A 23,490-nucleotide genomic window follows, 5' to 3' on the forward strand; every position below is an offset into this window, starting at 1 on the left:
GTACTCCGGATCTCCCAGCCAGGTAGGGCTATGTCGCTAAAACCTTCACAGATCTCTTTCAAAGGACTGTGTGGTGAAGCTGAGATCTGGGCCAGGAGCAAGAAGAGGAGGCCACCAAAGACATAAAGCTCCTGCACAGTCAGTCGCAGCCTCTCCATCCAAGTTGGTGTCAGTGGAGAGCGTGCGAAAGGGGAGAAGCCACCAACCATCCTCAGCCTTCTAGGATAAGGACAAGGTGTCCTTCTTCACAGCTTGCTGGAGGCAGCTTGTAGCAGTGGTTTTGACCAAAGTGGGTGATTTCTACCTCTGCACCATCGTGGAGTTTAGTGCCAACATGCTTCTGCAGTGCATGCCTTAAGCTGATTGTTGAATTGCCTTGATTGTCTGTGGTTGTAGAGCTGAACTGTCACTGTGACTTCCAATATTTTAGAAACAGATTTAAGCGGCTGATAATGCGTTTTAGCCTAATTGAGCAGGAAAAATGGATCATTTTACTTTTAATCCCTGTTGTTTGTTTTGTGTGTCTTAGCATTACTATGATGGTCTCCTGGAAGACCTGGTAGTTTGAGATGGTTCTTGATTTGCTGTACTGTGATGTATGATTTATTTCATTTTTGACACTGAAGAAGGCTTTTATACTTATTAATCTGCAAAAAAATGTAGCAGAATTTTATGATACTTTCATTTTTATGTTTAAATGCATTTTCAGGATCTTAAGCAGTCTTTTGGGTATGGAGTAGTGAGGAAGATATTCCAGTTAGCAAAGGAAGAGATATACCTTGAACATTTTGATTGTCTAGTTGATTAAATCAATAATTTTATTTCTTTTTTAACCTTTCATCCTGATGACAAAGGATTACTTGTGAGTGTTGACTCTTTCACTACTGAGTGTTCCGTTAGGTACTGAAGCTACTGTGGCTGTAGGGAGTTTTGAATAAAAAATTTGGAAGGTCTGTCTGATCCTCAGTGTTACACATACATCTCTATATGTGGTAAAACTGAACACAGAAAAGGTGTCCTAAATATACTACAAAACATTTTAAAATGTATATGAAATAGATTGTTTGACTTATAAAAGGACAAGCTTAAATAACAGTTGTTTGAAACTTTCCCTATAATGATCTGTCTAAAAATCCCTTGGTCCTCTTTTTCTACTTTGGCACAGGTAGTTTTAAGTATGAAGAAGGTAATATTGTCAAAACATTTTTATTTGTCTGGTTTTGGTTTTTCGATTTTGTTTTTTGTGTTTTGGTTTTTGGTTTTTTTTAGTAAAAGATTATCACTCTACCTCTTGATTTCTGCTTAAGTAAGTTGGATTCTTTTATTATTCTTTTTTTTTTAGTTGACAAAATAATAGGTGACAGTCAGACCTAGAAAATGTAGCAAAGCACTAATTGAGTCCTATCTAATCTCAACCTTATCATGCTCATAATTACTTTCCCAGGTTTTAAAGGCACTAATCATTTAGTAAAGCCAATTGTGCAAACTGGGAAAAAGGAATTGTTAATTCAGCCCTTGCAGAACAAGCTACTAATTTCACATATTTCTGCTAGCATTGTGTTAGCATCACTGTGCTTCCAAGTGTCTATTAGTGCTTTATCTCTGTAAAGGCAGGGACAAGTCATGCCTGACCCTTTAATCTCAAATATATTGTAGTATTCTACAAGTTCTGTACTGTGAGGGTGGTGAGGCACTGGAATGGGTTGCCCAGGGGAGTTGTGAATGCTCCATCCCTGGTGGTATGCAAGGCCAAGCTGGACAGAGCCTTGGGTGACATGGTTTAGTGTGAGGTGTCCCTGCCCATGGCAGGGGGATTGGAATTAGATGATCTTAAGGTCCTTTCCAACCCTAACTATTCTATGATACTATTCTATGTGAATGTTGAAAGAGACACACAGAAAACAACCCAAGAAAACAAGATGAAAACCCACTTTATATAGTAGTGAAAATTATGTTAATGAGACTGTCTTGATGCACCATAGCCATGACTGAGACAAATTTCAGCATAGTGATACTGTACTTTGGAAGTACAGTGGACTTAGTACCAAACTGGTTAATTTTGAAAGATTTCTTAATTCATGTGTGTAGGTGGTTTTAAACAAGACATTCCATTATTGTATCTCCTGTGCTTTGCAAAGCTGGAAAATTACCTCCCTTCCTCCAGCAAAATCTGTTATTTTTATGCTTCAGAGGAGTAAACATAGTCCTCTTTACTTCAGAACATCCCTTTCCTCTGATCCTCAAATAGCTACTTTTAGAGAATTTCTTGTCTTTTACTCAAGATCTTGATTCATCTCCAGCCCTGCATATCTTTGAGCAACACCTCAGAGCTCTCACACCAAGTGTTTTTTCCTCTCACTCTCCTTAATTTAAAGTTGGCCCCAAATATTACTCCATAACAACCTAAAGTATCCATTGTTTGTAAGTTATAAGAATAGGATTTTGTAAGATCTTCTGTAGAGGTGGAATATAAATTCCTTTAATACATACACAAATAGAAGATAGGAAATATTTAAAATTCTAAGAGTGCCCTGCTTGTGGGGTAAATTCTGATTAACAGCTGATAAACAGTATTCTAAGTTTTCCTGCCATATGTAATAATGTACAAGATGAAAGAGGATATAAGTTGCTTTCAGCCTAGTCTATTTTACTGATTGTCATGTCAGGGATTAGATTTAATTTTATCCTTTGTGGGAAGATTTTCTTTAATAAAGTATCAGATTAAAGGATAAATTAGTTTATTATTTTATAGCAATACATGTTAAATTGGGTAATGTGTTACCTCTGATGGTATCACAGAAATTACTTATTGTGATAAAATGTTGCTTGTCATAACTCAGTGGAATGTAAGTATGTCCTAAAAACCGTATCGACAAAATAAAGGGGTTTGAACTATTCAAATTGCTTATCATGGAAAGTAAACAAAACTAAGGTGCCCTTAATTAAGCTGGAAAAGAGACTACTTGTGGTTATGTTATAGAAGTCTTGTTGAATAAGTGAAGCAATAAAAAATTCTCAAATGCACATAAACCAAACCTGAACTTTATGGATTCGATAGCAAAGGCAATGGCAGAGAAACAGGATAAGCCTCACAAGGCAATGAACTTATGTATCCTAGCCTTGCCATCTTATGCTGGCTTGAAGCTGGATTTGAGCTGACAGAAGCTTTTCAAAATGGCATAATATTTGAATAAAATTCCTAATCTTCTGCTCCCGCATGGAGTGGCTTTGCCTGAAGAAGGCTGTGAAGGCTCAAGAAGGAGTGATCCCTGCCCCAGATCTACCTTGTCATTCCTGCAAAGCTAAAGCCCTTTTTTTGATCTATTTATTTGTTCTATTCTGCACTTTAGCTGAGGCATCATGAGACCCAGAAATTACTCAAATAGCAACAGCAGAGATGAGAAAATGAAGATTGGCTCACATGTTAATCAGCCAGCTTCACCTTATTATCCACAGTGCACCCTAAGACTGTACAAATATGCCTTGGTGTTTCTGGTTGATTTTAAATCTTTCATACTTTTCTAATGAGAACACCTGAAGTGATGTTTTATGAAATTTGATGCAAAGTGCACTGAACCCAGCTGGAAAAGGCACCAATGACTTACATCTGCTTTGGAATATGCCCTTAGTGGGAGGTAAAGTAACTTTTCTACTTGGGTATTTCCCTTCTGAAATAACTCTCTTCCATTTCTGAACCTGTTTTGTTCTATAGGCCTCATTTATACATGCACATCCTGATTTTAAAGATTTGTTTGTTTGTCTGTTTTGTTTTGTCTTTGTCAGTTAAAGCTGAGATAATTCTGTTCAGAATTGATTGAAAACCTGAGGAATGGTTTGAGAAGAGTCTCCTGGAGGACTTGCAGGATGTAATATATGCCGCCTGACAGTTCCAACTCAGGCTGTCTGAGTCAGTATGAAAAAGTGTAATGTAAATGATAAAGCTGGAATTGCAGAAGTGTTCAGAAAGAGAAATTCTGTTTTATTATTATTATTATTATTAATAGAACCTATTGCATATTTTAAGCTACCTCTGTGTGTGCTTGTAGCTGTGCTATATAGCTGCAGTCACAATCCCATGACTCCAGAATCTTAGTCATTGCCTTTTAAAGTCAAATGCAATGGAGCATTATAGCAATCTGCAATAATATCCACTTCCTGCCAGCTAATCAGCTCTGTGCACCCCGGCACAGAGTTAATGTGCATGGCGACCACAATGGTAGGTAGCAGTGCCCAGACCAGCATGCAAGCAAGCTGGAGAGATCCTACAGCATCAGCTGCTGCCTGTGACTGGCCACTGTTGTTTCTCCTCCCCATGAGTGAATGTGTGTGGGCTTGGGATGCCCATACACTGTGTGAGCAGAGAGCCAGGTACTTACTGGGAAGCACTGAATTCACTGAGCTGGTGGTTTGCTTCTGTGAAAGTCTGAACCGGCTTCACAATGAGCACTTCATGATTGAGGGGGGATTGAAGAAAGTCGTGTTTGAGCCCTTTGTAATGCAGGAAGTCCTGAATAAGCAGCCTTGACTGCCAAAAAGGATGGACACAGTGGGTTTCAGATGTTTGGCAATAAACGCCATTTCTCTCATTTGTTGTCTTGAGAATGTCTCTCTCAGCAGGAACCCTCTTTAAGGTGCCTAAGCAGCAACTTTTGGCTGTGGAGAAAAATCAGTTATGGAAAATTAACCACATCACATGATGCCACTCTTTTGTCCTATGTCGGAGCTTCTGTTTCTGAAATTGGAGGTCATTTGAGAAGTTGGAGTTGTTGCAGTTGGCTGCAGTTGTGTCTAAATGCTTCTCTACCTCGTAATTTCTGATAACCTTTCATATAAAATTACTTCTGTGTTCCATGACTATCTGGTCTGTGCATGACACTTTTTGTACAGAGATCAGCACAGGTCTGGTAAGGTTCTACTTTGTCTACAGTTTATTCACTGTTATCTAACTGGGTGTGTAGTCTGCTGATGTAAAATATCTTCTGTTTCTGGTACCTAGAAAGCAGTGTTGTCTGTGGTCACTTCAAAGGACATTTTCCTAATCAGATATGCTTAGTATTAGTTTAAATCAAGAACAATTTTTAAATTTAAATATTTAAAATGTTAGTACATTAGAACATTTGTAATTCTTGATGATAAAGCAAGGAAAAGATCTCTTTTCATACTGATTTTTAATTTCAGAGTTTTTTGTAGAAATCTTTTTTGTAGAAAACAAATGCAGAGTTTTTTTTTTTGTAGAAAACAAATGCAGAGTTTTTTTTTTTTTTTTTTTTAGAAAACAAATGCAGGAAGCAAACAATATAACTAGACACATTTTGTAACTAAATAGGATAAAAATTAGTCTGGTCGTCCTGTGGTGGTTGGAAGCTGAGTAAAAGCAGATTAATAACTTCTCTGCAGCCCCTGATTGCGGCTAGTTAGCTATGGGCATGATTTCCAGAAATTTCAGTTTTTCACAGCTCTTTGTTCATCTGATGTAATTAAATATAATGACCTAAACTTTTCATGTGCACTTGTCTGTGAAGCTGGGGTTTTGGTGGTTTTGTTTTGCTTTGGGTTTTTGGGGGGGTTTCTTTAATGCTTTGATTTTCATGCAATTCATATTCTGAATTAGCAGGACCTTTTTTGCCCCAGAGTAGAACTTTCAGTTTCTTTTTTTAGATGAAGATGAGATAAACAGGATTACAATGATTTTTATTAATTTATTTTATTTAATTTTTTTAGGTATCTATGGTAATGAAAGTGCAAACATCATGGGCAGTGTTACTGCCATATAGATGATTTAAGAGCAAAGGAAATTTCCCAGAAGTCCTTCCAGTGCTTTTAAACTAGCCTGTTCAGTACAGTATAACAAACTGTAAAAAAACCCCCACAAGAAATATTCAAGTTCTTTTGATATGTGGATCCAAGTGTTTCTGATCTATGTATTAGAATATAAAATCTGCATATTCAGCTATCACTAAAGCTGGTAAATTGCTGAAACAGCTCTCACATGCACATTGCATACATAGGTAGCTTAGTGAATGAATAATGCAAACCAGAGGTTTCTGGTGTTTTCACTAAAGTGGAATGAGACTTCCTATCAATAGTTACAGCCTGACTCTTCATCAACTTGGATCTTCTGTGAACATTTATATCTGTGTGAAGTAAGCTTAAGAAGAATTTAAAAATGCTCCACTGGAATTTACATGGCTCGGGAGCCTCATAATAGGATGAGTGTCTTTACTTCAGGTCACTGATTTAAATCCCAGTTAGAAATAGCCAGAAGTCATTACAATCTGACAGCTGGTTGGTGACCTATGAAATGAACTGGTAACGGGAGCCACCAGTTGCCAACAGGATGTGGCAAATTTGCTTCACACCTGTGAAGCAAATTCAGGAGCCTGCAATTAGAGAAACAAGGGTTTTTCTTTTTCTTCCTTATCTTGTTCTCACTGCCCAGCCGGCACTGAACAGTGTGCAATTGAGTTTTAACCATTAATAGGAGATTTTCTTAGAATTACAGTCTTGGTAGCTGATCCTCTAAATCTGTAGAGACAACCAGCTGCAGCTGCTAGGTAGTCATTTCTCCTCTGCCTTGCTTTTATCTAGTAAATCTTTGCCTCTTTTTATGCATATGATGATTTCTCCAGAATTTCCCTGTCCTCACTGAGGAAGCAGCCCCTCTTCACCCTATCCCACACTTTATTTCACTTTGTAAAAACACACCCTTCCTCCCCCCAAAAAAACCAAAACCACCTGGAAACACCAAAATAAACAAACAAACAAGCAAACAAACAAAAAAACCCTGATTGCTATCCTTGTGAATGTATCATTGAAATTATTTACATACTTATGATTGGAGTTTAATATAAAATAGCTGTTGACTGAGGGACCCCATAAATTACCCAGTGTCTGTGGAGGCAGAATCTGTAAACATAATGGATTTATGTGTGTTAAGTACAGAATTTGTAACTTGACTTTACAGCCAGAAGTTACTCAGTCAGATTATGGGTATCTCTGATCTGACTCTAAACTGTTGCATATGATATTTTCCATTCATGATACCACTGGCATTGTGAGAAGCACCAAATTTGAAGAGAGTAGGCTTATTTGAGCTTTATTAATTTTTAATTTGATATATTTTCTTGTTATTTGACATAAAAATAACAACAGGCAAAGGAGATGGGAGGGGGTGGTGTTGTGCAGTAGGAAGAGTCTGTGGATAAGTTTAAATGTTTGAAACTGTTGCTTTTGGAACTTGCCATGGCCTTCACTTGGGCTCTCAAAATACAGCTTCCATGCAGTGGTCAGACATGTGCATAAAGATGATTGCATGAGAGATTGCAAGAGTGGGACTGGAGAAAGCATGCTTTTCTTATATACTACCTGTATGTTATGTTTGGGTTTGCATCCCGGTGGGCATTATCAATATTGGTGTTAGTGATATTTTTTTCAGCCATTCCACTGGCAGCTGTATTGGATTGCTACTTAGAAATCATGGGGTTAAGGAAAATTATGAACTTTAACCAATGTTGACAAATATACACCTCAACTTTCTTGAGGGAGCACAAGCAATATCTCATTCAGACTCTCTAAATACTCTATATTCTTCTTGCTCATTAGATAGAGATGAATTCAACTTTTAACAGGCTGATATAATTATTACATCTATTTCATTCAAGCCACGTGACTTTATCCAAGACTGGGACTCCCCTGGATACTGGTTTTCCGTATACAGTTTGTATTTTAATAAGTGGTTAAAACAAGGGTATGCTTTGAAAAATATTAAGGTGGGTAATTGGTAATAGTAGGTAGACTATTTTTTTTTAGAGAATGACAAAAGGAAAATAAATTGGTAAGACTGAATAGCTATTCTTTTATGAATATGGATCTATTTCTGAGAGAAAGTGTTCTGTATTAGTCAAAACCACATTTTTTTGAATTGAAGGGGTTGTAACTTTCCAGATGAGGTTTCACTTGAAAAATCTGAGAGCAGTGGCAGTTGAGACTGATAATCATACTGACCTAAAGGACCAAAAAGGCAATTATAGAGGTTATAGGCAAAGGAACAAAGAACAGTAATAGAGGTCAGAGGCAAATGGAAAACCAGACAGTTAGTTTATCTCATGTCTATATTTACTATGCTGTTTTTACCAGAGCTGGTATAATATTGCTGTGCTTAGGGTGACCTTGATATTTCTTGCAAAAACAAATTATATTCCATCCTCCTTCACATTGGCAGGTATATGTCCACATTTTTGCCATGCCTATTTCCATGCAAAAAGGGTCAAACTCATAAGACCTAAAGATACATAAAGTCAGCACTCACATAAGTTAAAATCAAATCAGGGAGGCTGGGCTGGCTTGCTGGATCTGTGGCCAGGAGGATGCATTATTGTACAGAGTGAAAAAAAAACCACTGTTGTGTTGGTGTGGACTGAATTTGAAGGGCAGCCCTGTGGTGACCCTAGCAGCCTGGTACTCAGAGGAAGCTTTGCCTGCTTCCTTGGCCTCTGATAGGATGGTGGGGAAAAGCCTGTCTTTCATCCTCTTCCATCTCTTTTGATGCTCCCTCATTCATCTGGTGTTTTCCAGCTGTCTGAGCAACAGCTGACTCATCTGGATGTGCAAGCCTTCTGTGCCCAGGTCCTTGCTGGCACCTGGGGATGCCCAGAACAAGGGGGAGAAGCTTTTTTCAGTCTGGGTTAGATCTTTCTCCTGTCCCTTTGTGCATGCTGGGGAAGTGTGCACTGTGGCCTAAGCTTACTTAATTTTTGAGGGCTGCAAACTGCATAACCTCACCCATGCCACATGAAGCAGAAGTGCATGTTCTCGGAAGACTGCTTATTGCTGTGGAGATGAGGAAGTCCCAGATTAGATTTTGGGCTGGCCACAAAACCTCTGTCTATTATCTGTCTGCTTATATATCCGGTCATATTATGACAGCACAAAGATATATTATTAAGTTACAAACAGGTGTTTCATACGATAACAAGGTGCACAAAGCCTGTTAAAACACGCCAAGACTGTAAGCAGGACTAGGATCATTGTCCTGTATATTCTCTATATGAGGGAATTCAAGACAAGGATTTTAGTCTCCATGCTTCATCAATATTCAGCTGACTGCTCAAACAGATTTATGAACCAAAGAGATCATGCTGACTACGATCCTAGTCCAGTGCCTTTGTCAGTATGGAGAGGTGATTTCTTAAAAGAAGTGATGAACTAGAAAGGGTGACATTTTTCAATATAAGCCAGAGGGAGATAATGAATTAAATATGTAAGAAAGGGGCTAGAAATAACTTGAACATTCTCAAAAGGTGATAAGAATGGGTATTATCAAATAATATATTCAGAATATTAGCCTTGAACATTCGAGTCTACCATATTTTTCTAGCAATTTTGAAGGTGTATGTACATTAGGTAATCTTTATACAACATCTCATTTTTGCAGCTACATTTAAGCTCATTATGTCTCAGGTTGAATTTTTCAGGAAGTAAGAAGTCCAAGCTAATGTTTTAAAATTTTAAGGAAGAAGAAAGTAAGGCTGAAACTAGAAGTTCCCAAGCATAGCCTTATTTTGACTATAATAATCTTCTCTTCAAGTAGTATTCCTAATTGTATGTAGAGTAAATGGGAACAAGAATACGGAAAAGTAATATTTTTGTCCCATCCATTAAGAATAACATAAAATGGGCCTGTTCATTTGTTCAGCTTGCAAAGGAGCTTTCATTTTTCATAATAAAAATTTTTACTTGAGAGGAATAGCAACTGCAATAGCAACCATCATATATAAGCATATTCCTGAAATAAAGCCTTTGAATTTGTTTGGGAATTATCTATTTCTCAGGGGATCCTTGTATAAGATCTGTTAGAAGAACCATAAGCTCTGGAGGGAAAAGTGACAGAAACAGTTAAAATGGAACCAAGTCTGTGTCAAGTTATGGATTTGCTAAATAAAAATGTGCGTTAAATAGACAGGTGAGTGGGAGGGGTGGGGAGATATAAAGGGAGGTAACAAAGAGGCTCTGGTGTACATATCTAAAAAGAAGTTGTTTTAATGCGGTCTCTGAGCTAAGATTTTCTGTGGCTTGATCAAGATAGACACTTGGAAAACAGGACCAGAGATCAGTACCCTTTTTCTGGCTTAGTGGAAAACATAAGGAAAATGCAGGCAGATGAGAATCAATTACAAATAGTATTTTCTCTCTCTAGCATATGGATGTTGTTTAGGCTATTCAAAAGAGTGCAGTGGTGGAAAGCTCATGCTTTGATACCCTTTTGGACAGAAAAACATGCAGGGTTGGTTTTGGGTTTTGGTTTTTTTTTTGTTTGTTTGTTTGTTTTGAAATAAACATCCTATGTATTTGCTGAGTATGTATCTTCAGACAAGAATATATCCATGCTAAGAAAATTCTGTCATTTTCAGCTTTGTCTGTCTTGGTCTTTACATTAACAGGATTGAATTGACTTACTGATTTGATTCATACTTCTGCAAAAGAAACAATGGTAAATTCAGCCTCTGTATATAGGACAGTAAACCAGAAGTAGAAACAAAAATTGCTAAGACAACAAACCCCAGAAGGTGCTCTGAAATATCTGCTAAAAGACCACCTTTTTGCTAATATTCTGCTCCACTGCCTGCCTACTTATACACGGCAACATCCGGAATCTTGTAAGTAAGTCAAAATGGTCAGATGCCCTTGGAAGATGAGTAGTCATTCCCTTCTCTGGGAGGTGGGGTCAAAAAAACATTAAATGACATTTTGTGCAGTCTTTTCTCACAGTAAAAGTAAAGACTGTTACTGTTACTGTAGCTGACATATGCTAACTTTTTTCTGACTTCCCATCTGAAGTTTGTCATCTCCTATGGCATCTATTAAAATAGAACTGAAACTAATCCTCTCTTCTGGGGAGCTCTGTGGTAGTGGTTCAGTGGATCTTGCATAGTCTGAATTTTTCTGACACTGCCAGGAAAAAAGATCAGAAGAGCCATGTGGGTCTTCAAATCCAACCTCTTGGAAACTGCAGGTAAAGGACGATTGGCTGTTTACTCTGGAGACATCTGCAGGCAATGTGGTTTTGGACTCCCCCTTTTCCAGTGTAACAAAACTTACAAAGGAAATCAAAAAGCCACATGTAGGTTGTGTAATGGGAGTAAGACATAATCAGCAGCTCCCTTCTCCAGGCTGGGCTGCCCTTTGCATTGATCTTCATAGCGGGTGCTTACAACATCTGCACAAAATTCCAGGCTTTGGGGTGCCAGTCTTCACATGATCACTGAGCCACCACCACATGCTTCAAAATGACCATTGCCATTAGCATGGCAACCAGATGTTAAATGAGTGTCACAGCCCCACAAACCCACTCAGCTGGTGAACTTTAAGCAATTGTATGTTGGTAAATGTAATGGAACCTAAACAAGTTAATGCAAGTAATCCCTCAAAGAGATTAAAAAATCCTGTAAGTGCATTTGCTCTGCAAGAAGGTTTCCTGTCTTGTGCAGCCAGTCTTGCTTTCAGACCCCTATTTATAAAATTAGCTGTACACTAATGTGGTGGCGAGACATAAAATAAATTAAAAAAAAAAGTAACTAGAAGCTAAAGCCAAACAAATTCTGATTTAAACTGAAGTACAGCTTTTCTTTTTATAGCGTTATAGCTGACTTAGTTCTTACGGGAAGTGGTTGTCTGTGTATCACACAATGTTTTAACAAAACGAGAAATCTTTCTGAAGTTGGACTTCAGAAGAATATGGCCAAACAGGATAAATACAGGAGAAACTGGATTACATTCTCTGCCTAGTTTGACCTCTTATATGATGATTTGACTAACATATTTTATCATAAGATGCTTTTTATGTCTAGAGTGAAAATCACTAAACCCCTTCATCAAGGAAGCTTGGGAAGCAGAATAAAAGTGGTATGGAGACAGAAAGAGATCGGATATCTGAGAGTGAAAGAATTAAGAATGTGATTGGTCACTGGGGAATCAAGTATTTAAAAGCTAAACACAGGTAGTTTAGGCCACTTGTACCCATTATTTGGGAGCCACAATAAATTAGGTCACTGTCATTTGAAATGTTTAAATTTTGGTACTCTATGGGTAATTTCATCACTGTTGTGGCTTTCTTCAAACCAGCTGTCAGCATGTGCAGCTATCAGCAGATACACACTCAGATCCCTCCTACGGACACAATAAAACATAAATACAAAGGCAAAAAGAAGAATTAAAGACAAATGAACACTGCCTTAGTATCTTTATTCTTATCTTTAGCTCTTCTTGAGTTCAGCCCTGTGCCAGGCTTTCCACTATTTTTTAATGGACAAATGTCAGGAAAATGGAGTATGGTAATCTGGGTCATGTGGTTCACCCTTTTTTTTTTCAAACTGGCACAATGTTGGTAATAGATTCCCCTAATGTCCATGGCATTCCAGGATTTATTAAACTGAGCATCATTGTGACATAAAATACCAAATATTTTCTGATTCCACAGATGCAAGGCATCTGGGGTTAAGGATTTAATGTTTATTGGAGCTAGGTGCTGCCCAAAGACTAAAGAGTAGGCCATGATCTGTGTGTAATATTTATCTTTCCACTTACAGAGCACAGGTATTGTTAGCAGTACATTTTGTATCATTAAAATGAAAAATGTTACTGTATCTACTGACAGGCCTATGAGCATTGTGAGGAGGTGCTTCATTCCTCACTTACAGTAAAATTATTTGAATTCTATCCATTCCAGATGTGTATTTTTTTCTATATTTCTGTCTTTTCCAAAGACAAAAATTTTTTAAATGTCTTTATCTTTTCCAAATAACTTTCTACATGATCCATTTTCTGTTTCATGTTACTTATCATCAATAGCTTCCTTTTTCTTGCTGCTTACATTTTCCTTTTTTACCGTTTTACTTGCCTTTACCTGGCCAATGAACCACAAAAGGACTTTAACCAGATTTTATTGTCTTGACTGCAGATGGCCTTTTATCCATCAAATAAACTCTTCTTTAAGATACAGTAATTTTTGTTAAAATATTTCTGATAGTTTTGCCATTTCAATTAATTTTTTTCTGATTTTTCTCATTGTTGCTCAGGTAGCTCTTCAGCTACATATCAGCTGTGACTATCTTCTGTTTGTGTATGTTGGATGTAATCAGGTCATTGTTTGGGACTTTATGAAATGGATGGCTTCTTGTCCAACGGTTAGTTAGTCTTGGTCATTTATAATGAAGTAATAAGGTAGAGACATCCCATCTGGGAAAGATCTGGCAAAAACTGTATACATATTAGCAGAAGAGTACATGGTGGTTGGCCATCAATGTGCATTACTAAAAGAGTATGTGCAAAAAGCAGAGAAAATAAGAATGGAAGTAATGAAAGCACTATGGTGCAGTCAACATTCATCTTCCTCCTGTGAAACTGAAGGTTTAAGGAAAAAAGTGAGGAGGAGGGAAAACAAAGATGGATAAAACAGCCATGGAAATATTGTAGATGGAGAGAATAAAGATTTAGGATCAGTCAGAAAAAGAGGGAAAGGAGAAAGAGTCTATAGAAAATAATTTAGGAAGAAATTGTATAAGTTTTATGATAGTTGCTCCAGAGCATCCAGTGAAGAAGGGCAGAAGAAGGTAAAGGAAGTGGTAAAGAAGAATGACTACAAGGAGGCATTTTACATTCCTGATATTACACTGTTATGTATTGTCATTTCACTTCATGAATTTCAGCTGAAAACCAACAGCAAAGTACATTGCAGCAGAACATAGGATGGCAATATCTGAGAGCAATGTACAGATCATGCAGTGTGGAGCAGAGGATTAAAAGGTTGATCCTGCATGGGGAGTTGCAAAATGTTTGAGAAACAGGACCTACTTTAAGGATGATGGCATTGGGTAGCAGGGGCTGGTTTGATTAAGCCTCAAAACTGGTGAAGCTGGGCATGTAGGAAGGGACGTAGGTAAGCAGGGGTTGTAGGAGGTGGCAACAGGACACCAAAGGCTAAATGCTGTGCCCTTCCCATCCTGTTTTTCCTTCTAAAAACCCCACATCTGAGGATCATCCTCTGGTTTCTGACTTTGAAAGACTAGCCCTACCATGTTGGGTATGGGCTGCTATTAATTACCTCTTCCTGGTAACTTCTTCAAGGTTTTCTTTTCTTTCTTTTTATTTTATTATTTTTTAAGACAATCCCATAAAAACCCAAAACAAAACCAACCCCCCAAAAAACAAGCTGCAGTTGGACATCGTTGAGGCCTGGGCAGCCTGCTCCATCACGGCAGCCTGATGTCTGGGGCTCATGGGAGGGAGGGGACACATACACGACTCAGAGCTGTCCCGAGTCTGTGCCAGCACACACACACACACACACGTGCAGACAAAGGGCGGCAGATTCATGCTTTCCCCCTTTCCCCGTCGGCACCCCCCGTCACTGCTCCCGCCCTGCCGGTAGCCCCCGCTCTGCCACCCCGACGTGCGGGTCCCGCTCCAGGCGGCCGTCCCGCTCCCCGCTGCCTTTCCCCTCGCTCGGGGCCGGGACGCCGGGGTGCGGGACGGGCACCACAAAGTTAGGCACCGCGGGGCGGAGGTGCCGCTCCCCCGCGCCTTTGTTCTGCGCCGGGGAAGGGACCCTTGGCGGGGCCGAGCCGGGCCGGGCGCCCGACCACAGCATGAGCCGGTCCCGCGACCCCGCCGTCGCCACAGGGCCGGAGAGTGGGAAGGAGGAGGAGGAGAATTGAGGCGGAAGGTGTCTCTCCAGCCTCCCTCCCTTCAAGGTGAGTCGCAGCTCCGCTCCGCGTTTCTTTTGTCTCGGTGCGAGGCCGCCGCGCACCCCCGCCCCGCCCCGCCAAACTTTCGGCGGGGACCTCGGCGCCCCGACGGCCGCCTGCGGGCCGGGGCCGGGCGAGGGTACCGGGGCAGCCGCGGTTTCCGCCCGGGGCCGCGCCGTGGCTGCCGGCAGCGCCCGCGGCGGGTGTCCCCGTGGGGACGGCCGGAGGGCAGGTGAAGGGCAGAGGGGCTGCGGGCGGCTCCCACCTTCCCTTCGTGTTTCTTTGGGACGGATGCGGTCGGCCTCGTCTTCGCGCTGTACGCAACAGGTAGGGATGCCAGAAGCTGGTGGTGGCACGGAGCCGTGGCCAGGAGCTTTCGGGGGGCTGTTGTGTTACGGTCTCTGGAAAAGTGCGAAGGGGAGGGGGAGGAGAAGCAACAGTCTTCCCAAATTCCCCTTCAGTTGTTTATTTATGTACTTCCCTTGTCCATGCAAAAAGAGTTGGTTTCGCAACTCCGGAGGTTTTCCTTTTTTTCTTTTTCTTCTTCTTTCTCTCCCCCCCTTCTCTTTTAAACTTATTTTTTCTTTATGTCCTGCGTTTGCCCGTCTCATTCCGGGAGATCAAACTGACCGAAACCAGATACCCAGAGGCTTCTCCTCACTGACAGTCAGGGGAATCCAAACAAAGAGGTGCATCTACCGGAAATAATGATTTGAGAGATGTTTCTCTCCCTTTCCACCCCCCATTCTCCCCCACCTCCCCCTCCCGTCCCGTCCCCCCCGTCTCCCCCCCGTCTCCCCCCCGCCTTGAATTATTTTTTCTCTTTTTTTCCTTTTTTTTTTTTTTTTCCGGGAGGTTCAGTTCGAGGGAAGTTTTGCGCCACAGACGGGGACCGGGCTGAAGAGGAGGGATGGAGAAGGCGGAAAGTTGCGGGAATGGGGGGGGTGGAGGGTGTGCGGGACCCCGGCTGCGCCCGGGAGAGGAGGGGGGGGGCCGGGCCGCGGGGGACCTGCCGCCGCTGCCGGCTCTTTGTCTGCTCGGGCAACTTGAACAAAAGGAGAAACTCGGATGAACTCTCCATCTCTCCCTCTCCTCCTCTCCCGGGTTATCTCATTTTCGGCAACTTTATCCAGAGAGATTTACTCAACTTTCTCCGAGCTCTCCCTCTACTTAAAAGCGAGCGGCCCCGCCAAGGCTCGTGAGGAAATCTGGTTTCAGAGTTTAAAGAAAGGCGAAGGTACGTTCGGACTTCGGGGTTATTGTTCTTCGTCGGCTCCCTCGTTGCCCCCCCCCCCCCTCCTTCCCCGCAAGCTGCCCTCTGGGCTGGGAGTGGGGGGCTATGGGCCAGCGAGCCTTTTCTTTGTACTTCTCGGAGCACATGCAGGTATTTTGGGGAGGGTAAGGCAATCATTTCATCCTAGCTGCGGTAATGTAGGCTTGGGGGGCACTGCTCAGGGGGGTCTTGCCTCCTCCTTGTGCTTGCTTTGTATTTCATTTTAGTGGTTTATTTCTTTTTTGGGGGGTTGGGAGGAGGGAAGTGGGCTCAAAGAGCTTTCTGCGTCGGGCAGTGTTTTTGAGAGTTGGGACAGAGGAAAGCTGAAGACAGGGAAAACTTCTTGGGATTGTAGGGGGTACTGGAGGCCCTGGCCAAGGAGTGGGTGCTGCGGGGCTGGGCAAGGCACACTAAGGGTGAAAGGGGTACTCTGCTTGATGCCAGCCAGGGCCGGGAGACCGGGGACACCCCACAGAGGGTCACACGTTGCTGCTGTAGGACCATCCCAGGGGAGCAAGGTGCGCAGAAGTGCGGAGGGACAATTTTAGGAAGGGAGAGACTAGAGGGAGGACTTTGTTCTTCCGAACGCATTGATCATAGCAGAGCGGGAGAGTGGGAAGGGTCAGTCCAGGCTTGGCCTTCCCTGAGTAGCTCCGTCTGCTTCATCCCTTTGAAAGAGCAGTAGTCACTTTGGGTTTTGTTCCATTCTTTTTGGTATTCCTGCTTTCTAGAGTGAGCATCACTACTTCAGAAAACTTACCTAAGTTTTCTTAGTACTTTTTGTACTTTGCTGAATTATCTTTATTAATCTAATGTCTTATTATTTCTCCTTCAATTTTTCCATGCTACGTAACAACAGTCAGTTTTCTTCCTTTTTCGTCCCAGTTCATTACTTTCCCTTTCCTGTTTTATTTTCTTGTCCTAATTTGCCAACTGTCCCCCTCCAACCTTAGATCTGTTTCAGAATTTCTGAGGTCTCTACTTTTCCACTTTCTATTGTCACTTATTCTCCTTTTTCCTGGTCCCTTTCCACTTATTCTTCTACCTGTATGCTTGCTTGTATTTCCCATGAAAAACTTTTTTGCCGGGATCTTACTTTTCATGCACGCATAAATACGCTCAGGTTCCTCCTGATGTAAAGCAAACACAGAAGCTTCTTCTTGTTTCTTCTTCTAAAATTTTTCTTCTGTGGTCTGCCCTACATGCATATTACTCAGTTATGCAGACAGATCTTCTAGCAAAAATACTTGTACATCCATCAATATGAGCCTTTCTTCTTGTTCTTTATCTCTGTGCACATGCATCGTCCAGTCCCTAAGAGTTTCTTCTAGTTCCTCTTTGTCATCCTTGGTGTGGAAGTTTGTTCTTTTCCCTTTACCCTTCTCCAGCTTGGTAGACCCGATGCTGTTCTTCACATTGTTATTCCCTACAGTGCGGAGTGCTCAAACTTTTCTTTCCATTCCTGATATTCCCCTTCCGAACCTAAGCAAAAATTTGCTGTTGGTACTTCTGAAGGAGCAGCACAGCAGGAGTACCAGTATAGACAGGCACAGGTTTGGTTCCTTTGGCTTGCTCCTTGCTGGGCCAAGTGTCAACAATGATGCTTGTTGCTGAAGTCCTGGCTGTAGTAGTATCTCTGCTGGTGGAGATGCCTTGGAGGAATGCTGAGCCACGGCTAAAGGGGGAAGAAAAGATCTCTATATCCACCATCCTGATATGTTTCCTTCAAAAGGTTTGAAGAGTTTTATTTTTGTAACTTGGGGCTTTTTTATCAGCTTATTCTTTCATGAGTTTTGAAATACCCATCAGGGCAGCTGAAAAGCTTTTATATTACCTTCCTTTCCTGTCACTTCAGTGCTTTCTGTAAGGTAAGACTGTAAAATGTGTAGAGAAATATGAAAACCTTTTTCTTAAAGCATCTTCTGTTACATTCAGCCTTGTGATGCTTGTAAAGTGAAGTGCTGTCACCAGGCTTTGAGTTTAGGATGTGCCTAAATTTGTGAAGAAATATGTATTTGAAATTATTAGAAGAATGTAACTTTATATTTGTACGTTAGTCCCCGAGCAGTGTGGCAGAGTTACTGTGCCAAACTAACACTTCTTTCTTTTATTTGAACAGGTCAAAACATGGTCGTCAGGGAAAATGGGATGGTTGCCAAAACTTCAGTGTGTGATAGGTGCCATATTGCATTATTCTCCGAATGGTGGAATACAGTTTGGGATTCTTCAGGGGTGGCTAACACAGTACAAACTGTACCATACAGCTGCTGAATGTCTTAACCATTTGGATTCAAACATAAATTAACTTCTGGAAGAAGTGGAGGAGCCTCTTGCCAAAATTTGAGGATATTGTGTAAAATGCTGCTGAGACCCATTTGGATTATACTGCCATCTGACATCAAGGTTCTGCAGCTAATGAAAGGTATGCTTCTCTGTTGCAAAAATGCTATGTCTTGTACATCCCAAATACTCGGCACATTGTCTTCGTTTTAAAAGAACTTGCTTTGTAACTTTCTAACTGTTTTGTCGTTGCCTTGCTGCTGATGCCTACCAATAGTTTTGAGTTGCAATCTGACAGAAATGCCTTAATAATGGTTTGGCAAAGTTTATATCTTAAAAGTAGAAGGAAGAAGTGAACATTTCTGTTTTCAGACTTAACTGGTATTTTCAATGTAATTACTCCACTTGATCTAGAAGTGCTTAGCAGCTCTAGAAAATCAGACTACTTAACTTTAAGAAAAAGAAGTTAAAATCAATTTAAGCAAAACATTTTCCGCAACTGGGTTTTTCCAAATAACTGACTTTGTTTAAAGACATGTTGCTGTTTTGAGTTGAACTCAAGCAAACAGCCTTCTATTATTTAACCTATCTTTTTCTGAATAGCAGCAAAACTAATGGATGGCTTGTATGGAGAAGAGAGCAAATAGAAGTATTTCACTTAGAAATTTGAGGGATTTTTTTGTTTCATATGTTTTTAAAAGTTTTGATTTAATGTTTGGATCATGAATGTCCTAGTACTGTGAAAGTCTATTGAACACAGACAGTACTGAGTTTTCTAGTTATTGTATGAGATAACCAATGTACAAAAATAAAATGAAAACTAGTGGAGAAAACAAGCTGTTAAAGAGTTATTAGTGAATAACAAATTATTATTGAATCTAGATTGTTAATCCAGTAATGAGGAAATCATTGAACCCCTTAGTGAACTATAAAAGTCATACAGAAAAATTTAAAACTACTCAAAATCTGATCCTTCTATACCTGCTTTGTGCAGTTCTTCTTCATAGCTGGAAATGAATGACATGAAAACAATTGGGTTTGTTGCAAATTTCAGCTCATCTGATTGGTTCTAGCCTATGCCATATGTAGGGCAGACAAGTATTCATAATCTTAAGGAAAGTGCTGAGCTGGCTGGCCTACTTTAGAGCAAAACAGAAATCTGAACAAATAATCACTTGTTATCCTTTCCAGTTGTAAATGGAGATAGAAAAAGCAATACACTCCTAATTTCCTGTTTCTGACCACGATTTAATAAATACATACTCTTAATTTTCTTGATTATTGAGGATAAGATTTTTGTTGAGTACTGATTGCAATTAATGTACATTTAGATTTCCATTTTTAATGTTCTGCATTTATACTATTTTTGAACTTTGCATGACTTAAGTTAGCAGTATGAAAGTCTTTATTTTGAAGTCTCAAAAAAGGAAAGTGTGAGGCTGTTTGTAGAAAAAGGAAAAATAAAAGGAATAATAAATGGATTGTGCTGGATAAAAATATTTAGAGCTGCTGTCTAGTGTCTGCTTGGAAAAGAACCCCAGTCATTACGTTTCTGTATTTAAAGGAAACCAAAACTGTGATCCATTTTGCTTTCTGTGCAGATTTTTTTCTTGTTTAGTTCCTTCTCAGGCACAGGCATTTGCCACTCTTCAGGAAAACTAAACTGGACAGGAGAGGTACACTTCATTTACCTGCATGAAAGCCATTAATTTTCATTAACACTAAAAACTGAAGTTCTACTTGCAGTTTATGTAGATAGAGAAAACTCCTGATTTTTGCTCAGTGTGAGAGTTCACGAAGGTTGAATTTCATCATTGCCATAGGATTCAGCATATATTATGTGAATTATTAGATAAATTCAGTTTTGTACCTGAAACATTTCAACATATTAATAGCTTGGTGACAAAACTGTTGAGATTTAAAGAGGGGGAATACAATTTAGCTGTCTTCAAATTTGTTTGGACTATTTCCAATTAAATGAAAAGATGCATTCTCATATTCAGAGATAAGATCTGCACTGTGAGAGGAAGTAGGGCCAGCTAGGAAATTATTAGTGGTTCTCAGATGGAAGGTGTGCTGTGGTGGTGGGAGGCAAGACCCTTACAGGACTTGCACAGAGACAGGGAAAATGCATTTTACAGGCTTTAGCTAGAATGTTCTATAACTTTCTCCTGGGAGCAGTCCCAGCAAAAGGGGCAGCAACAGCAGGTGAGATGAAATGGATGAAGATTGACTGCTGTGGGAAGGAGCAGCACACATGCCTTGGGTGGGGTGATGGGAATTACCTGTCTTAACTGGGGCAGAAACCTGCCCCACTACATATAGTGGGAGGCTGGTGGTGAGTTTGTTGGGAGTTGTTTGAAGGAAGTGTTTCAAGTAGGTGGCTTTTAACACTGTAGTTCTGAAGCACGTGAAAGGGTTGTTCTTGTGGTTCGTCTCTGGGTACACTTGTTTGTTTTGCTCGTGACTGTCCTGGAAGAGGATTGAATTCTTTGCAGGTGTCCTGGTTATTATGGGCTTGGCAGTGAGCTCTGAACTGCACCTCACAAGCTTACCCTGGGATGTGTGGTCATTAAGCTGCTAGCAGAACTCATACCTAACCTAAAACCACATCAAGCCAAATTCAGGCAATCTAAGCAGCAGTTCCTCCTTTGAGCTATGCTGTCAGTTAAGAAGGTCTTCCAGCCAGTGTACTTTGTTGCATGAGAAAGTGTCTTATTCCTTTTAAGTGTGGTGAGAATAACCGTGGCCATGCTCTCAGACTAGCAGAGCATAAGTGCAGAAGAGATTTACCAGGCTGCAAGAAGAGCTTTTACAATGTGTTGTGGATAGTTGAGTGGCAGTGTTCGGGTTGCATGTTGTAAGGAATGAGCAAAGGAGAAAAGCGCAAATTTTGTAACTGCTGGATTTTTGGGTAGTAGATGAAAGAGGTGGTATATATGATAACTTCCTATCAATGAAGATCTAGGAAGGTAGAAAGAAAAATATGATAAGGACTTAATTTTTAGCTTCATAGAGTGGAAATCATAATTGAAAATAAGTTTTGGGGTGTTTTTTTTTGTTTGTTTATTTGCTTTCTTTTGTCACCTTATGAGGTAACTTGAGGTACAACACTCTTGGAGAATCAGTATAAGCATTGCTGTATGGTTTGTTGTTTTTTACCTTGTGTGAGCAAATTTTGTGAGAAAGGTAGAAGTCAAACACGGCTTGAAGGAGAGAGCTGCCATTCGAAATATGTAGGCTGGAGCAGGTTACGCTGCTGTTCTATTACAGTTATGATTGAGAAATACTAGCATGAAAACTTATAATGAAAAGGAAGCTTCTGACATGCAAGGTGCTTTCTGTGAGATGCTATCAGTTATGTTAGGATGCAGACATATGGTGTCTGGAATAGTTTTCTTTCTCTTGATTGGATTTATTTTACGTAGCAAGAAGCTTCCTAACTCACCAATGGATCTTATCTTGATTCTTTTTTAACCTGCATTGTCATAATATGAAATTTGTCACAAACTATTTGTGAAGCATGAAGTAGGGTGCTACTGTGCCTGATACCTTGACCTTTCCTTGATTAAAATGCATTGATGTGTTTGGGTTTGGTAGGGGAAAATAATCTAGGGGGATTTAGAATACTTTAACACAAAATTAATTGTAGTCTTTGTGTGAGGACAGTCTTTGTATGAGGCTACTGCAAGTGTTGATTCTGTTTTCATATCTATGAACGTTATAGATTAGTGAGAGTATATTGTGTTTAATTCGAACAAACAAGAAAGGAGAAAATGCTTCTAGCTAATCTAGCTGGGAGTGTTCCTGCTAAAAATAGCTAGACTGTTACATTGTTTATACTTAAAGCTAAACAGACCTCTACTTTTATTTAGCAACAATGTTGCCACCTTATAGACTTGCATTTTGATACATTTTGAATGTTTCTGTATCAAGTTTCAAGGCCTGTAAGCTTTCCTGTGTGTGGGTATTTATTTATTTATTTATTTAAACTGTTCCTAAAGCATTTTGTACGTGAAATGAGTTGCCTTACGCCCTGCATAGGGAGACCAGACGAGTGTGGTGTTGCTCTGGATGCTGGCATTACTTTCCCTTTAGAGATAAGGGAGAGCAGTGAATTAGAACTGTGAATGTTTGCATGGGATTCCTTGCAGGCAGGGGAGACAGGGAGACAGGTCTGTGTGCAGGGAGGGGGAAGGCACGTGGTTGTCATAAACGTTAATGAGTAGATAACAGAAGCAGGTATTCCCGGCTGATAAGGATGGAGTCTGCAGTTGTGAGCCAGTGATGATGAGTGAGGAAAAGAAGTGGTGAGGCATCTTGGAAATGGGGGCTGGTAGTTAATGTGATAGAGAAAGGAGAAGTGGATATTTGTGGGAATGGGTGAAAAGCTGTTTGTCGTAATTTGTCTGGAGGCCTGTGCTGTCAGAGCATTTCTAATAGAAAAATCTAGAGAAATCTTTAAGGGGCCATAGCATATGTTATAAGTATCTTGGCTTTTTTTTTTTTTTGGTGTATGATAACAATGTTTCTACATAGTGATGCACAAGAAAGCCAAGTTAGCTTTAGCTTTGCATATTTTGAACTATATCTTCTCCCCAGATAACAGCAGTCTTCAGCTGAGGATACAAATTATGTTCTGTTTGGCTTCACAATACTGTGCAAGGCAAAAATTCATTTGGGTAAGTGGTTTAGGAGTTGCATATGTTGTTTTGAGATTATCTCGGATGTGAGACTTTGTGTGACTGCTCGTTTAGTCATCTTTCAGAATTTGCTAATGGGTTTTTGGTTGCTATCGGTGTTGCTCTGTACATGTGCTCTGAAAATACTAAAAGTTGTAATGGCTCCAGAATACCTAAGAAGGTACGCTAGATTATGTGGCAAACACTGAGGTGTATCTAAACAACTTGCTGCTTTTGTGGAGGCTGGTGTAGTGCCACACAGGGTATTAATTTAGGCCTGTAAGCTACTTTAGCTATTTAATGGTGATAGACTTGATCTGTTAATTGTTTCTTCTCTGCTGAGATTGCATGTGATGTCACTTCACCTCTGCTGGTGCAGGAGCTGACCTGAGCTGGTTGTAGCTTGGGGGTTCTTCCCTCAGCTGTCTTGTGGGGTGTGAACATAGACTCAGTTGTGCTTTGTAGAGAGGTTGTTGTCTGTTGGTTTGGGCTTGCAGTGCTGGAAAGGTGTTGG

At 40.4% G+C, this 23,490-nt stretch overlaps 1 long non-coding RNA gene across 3 annotated transcripts in view; it reads left to right on the plus strand.

Moving 5' to 3' along the window:
• The first annotated feature begins 14,989 nt into the window (after window positions 1-14,989).
• LOC115946647 (uncharacterized) overlaps window positions 14,990-23,490 on the plus strand; it is a 251,053-nt gene continuing 242,552 nt past the window's right edge. The window contains exons 1-2 of one of the 3 annotated variants that reach the window (XR_004550154.1): window positions 14,990-15,068; window positions 18,134-18,436. This is a non-coding gene — a long non-coding RNA (uncharacterized lncRNA). Of the gene's footprint in view, window positions 15,069-15,831; window positions 15,979-17,632; window positions 17,747-18,133; window positions 18,437-23,490 lie in introns of those variants that run through there. The other 2 variants (XR_004550153.1, XR_004080696.2) reach the window with 2 other exon arrangements.

The sequence above is a fragment of the Melopsittacus undulatus genome, chromosome 1 (assembly GCF_012275295.1).
Source record: "Melopsittacus undulatus isolate bMelUnd1 chromosome 1, bMelUnd1.mat.Z, whole genome shotgun sequence".
In the NCBI taxonomy this organism is placed as follows: domain Eukaryota; kingdom Metazoa; phylum Chordata; class Aves; order Psittaciformes; family Psittaculidae; genus Melopsittacus; species Melopsittacus undulatus.